The sequence below is a fragment of the Coffea arabica genome, chromosome 8c (genome assembly GCF_036785885.1).
Source record: "Coffea arabica cultivar ET-39 chromosome 8c, Coffea Arabica ET-39 HiFi, whole genome shotgun sequence".
NCBI lineage: Eukaryota > Viridiplantae > Streptophyta > Magnoliopsida > Gentianales > Rubiaceae > Coffea > Coffea arabica.
In genome coordinates, this window is record NC_092325.1 from 12,626,547 (window position 1) to 12,634,315 (window position 7,769).

The 7,769-nt window shown below is 36.1% G+C and overlaps 1 non-coding gene across 1 annotated transcript; it reads left to right on the top strand.

Moving 5' to 3' along the window:
• Positions 1-6,387: 6,387 nt before the first annotated feature.
• Positions 6,388-6,494, top strand: LOC113707580 (small nucleolar RNA R71). The gene has a single exon (XR_003452302.1). It is a non-coding gene; the product is annotated as a small nucleolar RNA R71 (small nucleolar RNA).
• The last annotated feature ends 1,275 nt before the right edge of the window (positions 6,495-7,769 follow it).

Below are 7,769 nucleotides of genomic sequence, written 5' to 3' on the forward strand. Positions count from 1 at the left end.
TTTCATAACTTTTCTCAATTTTTATGAATATCTGTGATTTTTCAAAGTTGACTGATTTGCCATACCTGTTCTGTCTTTTGACTGGATGAAATAGCAAGTTGGGGCTTGAATTTGACTAATTTGTGGACTGAATCTTACAAATGTGTCTTCTGGGAAATTGTAACCCTTTGAGTCTATTTTCTGATGGTATAAACTTTATAAATTTTGGACTTAAGAAACTTGAGATATGATTTTTCAAATAATGTTGCACAAAAACTGTAAAATTCTGTTCTCTTAGAACCGTTTTACTTTCATTTCCCACTTTAAGGTTGGAGTTGGTACATCATTTTGGGTATGGTTTATGAGTGGAATTGAGGTTTAAGTGAAAGGAAATGAAGTCTTAAAAACCTTAACATCTTCATGTATTTTGGCTTTGTATTGCTAGCTTTTTTATATAATATGTGACCACAGGACTCGAGAGAGTTCAAGAGGACGAACCAGGGTTAAAGTGAAGGGTGGCAATTGATTGGTGAGTATTCGAAGTACATGAAAATATTTACGTGGAATGTCTCTTTATTTAGTTAAAATAATTGCTCTTGAATTGATAACCTTTTGGGACGAGGATGTACTTTATCATACTCGATCCTTTGTAGTTCACTTCATGATATTGATATGAAATGAAATGCTTTGCTTGCACTTGACTTATTGGTCACTCGGGTGGTTATCCCACCGACTTACATATTACATGCTCATTGTTGTTAGACAATGCTAGGTACTTGATTTCTTGTCTCATAGGCAAGTATGTACTTTATCGCACTTAACCTAACTCGACTAAATTTGTGAGATTTTGTTAAAACATGTGTTAGCCATTTTGTCACAACTGAAAAATGGCCAAAATTCGGCCACTTCCTGGCCGGATTTGTGGCCAGACTTGCTGAGAAAATTTTTTATTTCTGCTGCTTTCTTCCAGTTTTCTTGTTTGTTCAGGGTTCTTAACCACCTGATTTTCAACTGTTTGGACTTGAAATACTTGAAATGCTTGAAACATGATATATTGAACTTATTTGTGACTTGAACCAGTTTAGGTGAGTGTGCTCTTATGTACACTCAATTGACCCGACTTAACTAAACACTTGATACCTCCTTCACGCATGAACAAGTAATTTGATTTCTATATGACCTGTATATTGACTTGAAATACTTGGAATACTTGAGAATGTGAATTGCTAGACATTACTGACTTGATTCTGGTTAGGCGAGTGTGTCCTTATCGCGCTCGGCCTCCCTTTTTTGAATGATCTTCCACTCACTTGCACTTGATTGACCTGTACTTGTGTTGGTGCTTGTGCTTGACTTGTAAGTGCTGAGCGGTAGCATGTACCACACTCCATCTGAGTGGGAGGTGCCTCTCATCCCGTTTCAGTACTTTTATCCTGATTGAATCTATTGGAGAGGTATCTTGTTGACACTAGTGCTATGTGGTAGCATGTACCACACTCCATCTGAGTGGGAGGTGTCTCTCATTCCGTCTCGGTACCTCTATCTTGTTTTGTCGAGTGGAGTGTTTTCTTTTCGACTAATTGGTCTGCCCGAATATTACCACCACCATTTATTTTTGAATACGGAGCGTTAAGTGACAACTAACGTCTCCAACCTTTACTGTGTGAGCGTTGGATAATAGCCAACGACTCCAATCTTTGATTATCTGAATACTTGGGGCTATAAGCCATTTCCTGAATTTACTGTATATTTGGGACTATAAGTCCAACCCAGGGCTAGTTGGTCGAATCGAGCCAGTAAGGGTTTGGTCGAGGAAATCGATGAATCTTGGGTATTTCTTAGACGTTCGGGCCAGTAGGGGCTGATCGGTGGACGGAAACTAGTGTAAAGTGAAGATCTACGGACGTTATACTTTCGTGGTTGACGGAGAGTCAACGGACCTTGATCAAGCTACTGTGGAACTTGTTCCTGAGAGCAACCTATATCCTTTGCCCTGAATGTGTTCTTTTTTTTTCTGTACCTTTTTGCATGATTTATTTTGCTATTTGCTTAACTATATATTGGGTCATGATTTATTTGAATTTGACTTGTTTCTTGATATCTGGGTATGCTATCTTGCCTCGTACTTTACCTGTTTGGTTATTTAGAACCTCACTGGGGTTTTAGCTCATTCCACGCTATTTGTTTTCCTTACAGGTATGAGAACATGAAAGGTTGAATTGAGGAAAGTCTCGCTTTCTTTTAAGATTGTTAGTTGCTCGAGCGTGTACTTCGTAGATATCTAGCCTGCTTATTTGGTTCGATTTTTGTTAGTCTGATTCTTTGATTGTATTTATAGGTCGTGTGGATGTTGGAGGATCATGAGTGTATATGTTAAAGGTTGAAAATTCATATCGCTTTTGTTATCAAGGTTTTTATTTGAACGTTTTCATGAATTGTGACTGAGTCTCGGTGAAAGCTGAACAGGCGGTCCGCCAAACCCTTGGATACGCCCTAGGGGGAGGTGGGGCTGTCACAAAAGATACTTTACCATAGCTGGACCAGGATCAACTATGAACACTTTCCAAACAATCAATTCATTCATTCATGGCCTCGAAATTCTAGTCCGTTATTCGCTTTATATCACCCTTTAATGCTTTTGCAAAAATTTTAAAATCAAAAGTTTCGAAGCTTTCTTCTCCACCGTAAGACATTTTAAATATTAAACCTGCAAGAGAATGGTTAGTAATAAAGATTTGGAAGTTCCTTACTCAATCCCTCACGTGTTTGCACTTACTCTCGTGTAGCACACGATAAAGAACCACATAAGTACAACATTTTATAGACTCAATGAAAGACTCGAAATGACTCAAATAATAGGAAAACAAAGCTGGATAGAATGGAATTTAATAGTTGGAAAGACACAAAACACAAGGCTGAAATTTTAGGAACCTAGAAGAACTCTACACAGTTTAATCAAATCTAGAAATTTTGCCAATGGACTCGACTTTTAGGATGAGGAAACTAATGGAAAGCTGCTGGAAATTTGGTTAAAGCTGTTGGACAATTAACCCTTTAAGCAACAAAAACCAGCAAGGAAAAGGAATCCTAAACCGACTAGGAAAACCATAAGGAATGAATTTCTACAAGCACACAGGGTCGATCGTAGTAATAATTTGCCTAAAGTATTCCAGGGTTGAACCCACAAGGATGAGTTAATTTTCTACTTTAATTATTTTAACAAAATCAAAAAATTTAAATTCAAGGAGTTGTATTTTATAACTAAACAATAAAATAATAAGCAATTCAAATAAAATAGTGGTGAGAAAATAATAGACATGAGTCTAAGGTTTCAGGTTTTAATCTAGAATTTGAGTTAATTATTTAATTAATTTCTTAACAAACCATGAACGCTTTACATAGTTATATTTTAGATTATCCCTCGATACATTTAAAATGTACCTAATTAAATCTTATGTTTCTCTCGAGATCACAAGTATTCATTAAACCCTTTAAGAATTTCGGTGATATAAGTGCGTCATACAAATCCTAACACACTCTCGTGATTAGGCTAAGTATGTTTATTTATCTAGTGTACTATTGTATATCCCTTCTCAATTCAATACAAACCCTAAGAGCATGTCTATTGTGGTCAAACATAAACATGTAACTAAAATCAAGATAGATAAATCATAGCAAAAAGCAAGAAATTAAACTAAAAAAATTAATCAAATTCCTTCATAAAAACCCTAACCCCAGAAACAATTTAGTTCAATATGATTAGGAAATTAAAACCACGAATTCAAAGAATTGCTACTAAGATAAGAAAAAGAGTAAGAAAACTTCTCAATTGCTCGCTCCAATCCTCTCCTTGCGCGCTCCTTGATTTGCCTTCATTTGACCTTGATCTTTCAAGAGTTAACTATGAAAAGATGTTAAAACTAGGCTAGACTAATGTTTTTTCATGCCTAAAAATGTCCTAGATAGCCCCTATTTATAGTTTCTTAAAGTAGTATCTAAAACGGGGTAGGATTGGGCTTATTGGAGCTGAAAAATGTCAATTTTGTGTATTTTCCCAATGAACTCCAGCGAAAACACCAGCCTAAAGATCACAACCGAAGTTGCATCGAATGCCTTGACCAAAAGAACTCTGGCACGAACATCAGCGCACATTGCAAAAGATCTACGGACGTATCACTTCAGATCCGCACACGAATTGAATTCAAGGCCAACAATCTCCATCATTGAAGCCATCAGCTCTTCTTCAACAACACGAAAGTGGTAGCCCTTTGAATTAGCTTTCTAATGCCACAAGGATCATGTCATTTGGAAGTCTGGGTACTGAGATATGCCTAAAATATTGAGATCTGATCATAAGAGCATTGCAACGCAACTATACTTCAGTAATTTGGACTTTTGACTATGAAAGTGAAACTCTCCTGATAACAAATGGAGTGCTAAAAATCAAGTGGGGTGAGAGAAGTTGCTAGTTACCAACCAATAGTCAAGCTCAGAAAGCCGTTCTACCAACCTACCTAAAAGAATGAGTGAACCTATAAATAGAGGTTAAACACACCATATAATAACTTACACTAGAAAGCAATAAAATTGTAAAGAACTAAACACCGCCATTAATCTCAAACAAAAGAAAAATATTTAAAAAATTAAAATTAGAAAAAAGTCGGGTTGCCTCCCAAGAAGCGCTAAGTTTAACATCTTCAGTCAGATGAGGCAATGTGATTATGGCAGATGAAATGGCTCAGATGATTCCACTCCATTCAGCGCATGCACCTGAGATTTTTCATAACATTGATCATAAAAAACTCGCTTTCGAATCACCGAAGAGGCATACTGGTGATGATTTGGCCCGAGCATCAACTCCAAGCCTTGCTTTGTAACATACTTCTCATCAGATAAATCATCAATAGCATTAAGATATGAACAAGATTCATAAGAAGGGTAATTTAGGGGTTTAAAAACATTAAATTCTTGCTTTTCCTTGCCAACCCTTAAAGTCAATTTCCTTTCTAATAAATCTATATTAGCCCCTCCTGTAGCGAAAAATCCTCTGTCAAGGATAATTGGTATAGAAATATCATCCTCCATATCAAGAACAAGAAAATCAATAGGAAAATAAAATTTACCGACTTTAACCAATAGATCTTCTACAATACCAATAAGATAACGCACTAAACGATCAATCAGTCGTAGAATCACTTGAGTAGGCCCCAGATTGGCAAACTTTAATTTCTTGAAAAATGATAGAGACATCAAATTAACACTGGATCCAAGGTCACACAAATATTTATCAATAAAAATATGTTCAAATTGACAAGACACAATGAAACTCCCTAGATCTTTCATCTTGATAGGAAGACAATTTTGTAGTGCTGCACTGTATTTCTCAATAAGAGACACATCTGCAACGTCTTCTAACCTTTTTATTAGACACTATTCCCTTCAAGAACTTTGCATAAGCAGGAATATTTGCAAGAACTTTAGAAAAAAGCATGTTCACTTGAAGTTTATTGAGCACGTCTCAAATTTTTGATATTGCTCATCAATTGCCTTTTTCTTAAGCCTTTGGGGAAAAAAGATGGGCGGCGCCTAAGATTTCACCTCAAGCACCTTCATACATTGATTATCTTCACCTTGAGTCTTTTCACCTAAACCATTCTTCGAACCTCCAGTTCTTTCACTTTCAATAGCAATTCCTCTCTTATCTTGCTTTTCACTCAGTTTAGTCTTGGGCTCAATGATAGGATTATCCAATATTTGCACAAACTAAGAGTCACAGCCATAGTAGTTTCTTTTGAGTTCACCTCAGTAGTATAGGGATGGTTGCTTGGCTCCCTTTCAATCAACGCCTTAGCCAATTGGCCTACTTGTCTCTACAAACTTTGAATAGAAGCTTGTTGAGATTGAGCTATTTGCCCTAGTTTCTGCATGTATTGCAACATCATGGTTTCAACACTTGGCGTCTTTTCTTGAGCAAGCGAAGGCAGATATTGAGATCCCTGTGGCTGACCTGGGAACCTAGGTGGTCACATAGGGGTGATCCCTTGATTTCTCCATGATAAATTAGGGATATTTCTCCACCCCTCGTTATATGTATTACAAAAGAGATCATTCATTTCAAAACATGGCTCTAAAGACTGATTTTCACATTTAGCAATAATTGCATCCGATGCATCTGTTGACTGAATTCGACCACTTGTGAACCCAAATCCTTAGAAGTAGACACTTCATGAACACTTGCTCTTTTACCTCGACTTGCCTTTTGTTGAGAGTTACTAGCAAGTAACTCGTGTATTACAACCAATTCTTCCGGAGTTTTATCACCAGTGTACCCCCTTTGCAAAATCTACCATGTTTTGAGTTGTGAAAGTCAGCCCATCATAGAAAAACTATACTTGTAGAGCCAATAGATACTGGTGATGAGGGCATTGAGCAAGCAGCAATTTAAATCGTTCCTAAGCTTCATGAATGGTTTCTCCCTCCATTTGAGCAAATGAGCAAATCTTATTCCTTAAATCAATAGTTTTCTACGGAGAGTAGTACTTGGTCATAAAGATATTGTAAACATCTTCCCAAATTCTCAAGAATCCCTCAGGTAAGTTTAGTAGCCAAGATTTAGCACAGTCCTTGACGCAGTAGGGAAAACACCTCATCTGTAGATCATCTTCTGATATCCCACTCAATGGAAATCTGCACCGCCGAGTAAAATTCTTGGATAAAAGATAGCTGGTCTTCATTAGGTAAATCATGAAAATTAGGAAGCATATTAAAATGCAAGATCTTGAGCTCGTAATTTGTAGCCCCATCACTTAGTTAGATACATTGTGGAGAAACTGCTATCATGGGAAATTGGATGTCCCTCAGACAAAGTCTAGCAGGTGGAGCTGGTCGTGGATTTTGGTTGTTAGGAATGTCTAAAGTCATCTTAAACCAAGGTACTTAAGCAAGAAAAACAAAAACAAAAGTGAAGAAATAAAAATAAAAAACAAAAATAACTAAAGTAGAAAACTTAGCGTCGACCCCGACAATGATGCCAAAAACTTGATCGATGAATTCCTGCAAGTGCACAGGGTCAATTGTAGTAATAATTTACCTGGAGTATTCTAGGGTAGTCGACCCATAGGGACGAATTAATTTTCTATTTCAATTATTTTAACAAAATCACAAAATTTAAATTCAAGGAGTTATATTTTATAACTACACAATAAAACAATAAGCAATTCAAATAAAGTAATGATTAGAAAACAATAAACACGAGTCTAGGGTTTCAGGTTTTAATCCAGAATTTGAGTTAATTATTTAATTAATTTCTTAACAAACCACGAACACATCACACACTTATATTTTAAATTATCTCTCGATACATCTAAAGTGTGCTTAATTAAATCTTACGTCTTTCTCAAGATCGCAAGTATTCAATTAAACCCTTTAAGAACTTCGGTGACATAAGTGCATCATACAAATCCTAACCCACTTCGTGATTAGACTAAGTATGTTTATCTAATCTAGTCCGCAGCTGTATATCCTTTTTCAATTCAATACAAGGCCTAAGAGCATGTCTATGGTGGCCAAACATAAGCATGTAATTAAAATAAAGATACATAAATCATAACAAAAGGCAATAAATTAAACTAAAAAAATTAATCAAATTCCTTCATAAAAACTCTAACCCTAGAAACAATTTAGTTCAACATGATTATGAAATTAAAACCACGAATTCAAAGAGTTGATACAAAGATAAGAAAAAGAGTAAGAAAACTTCCCAGTTGCTTGCTCCAATCTTCTCCTTACGC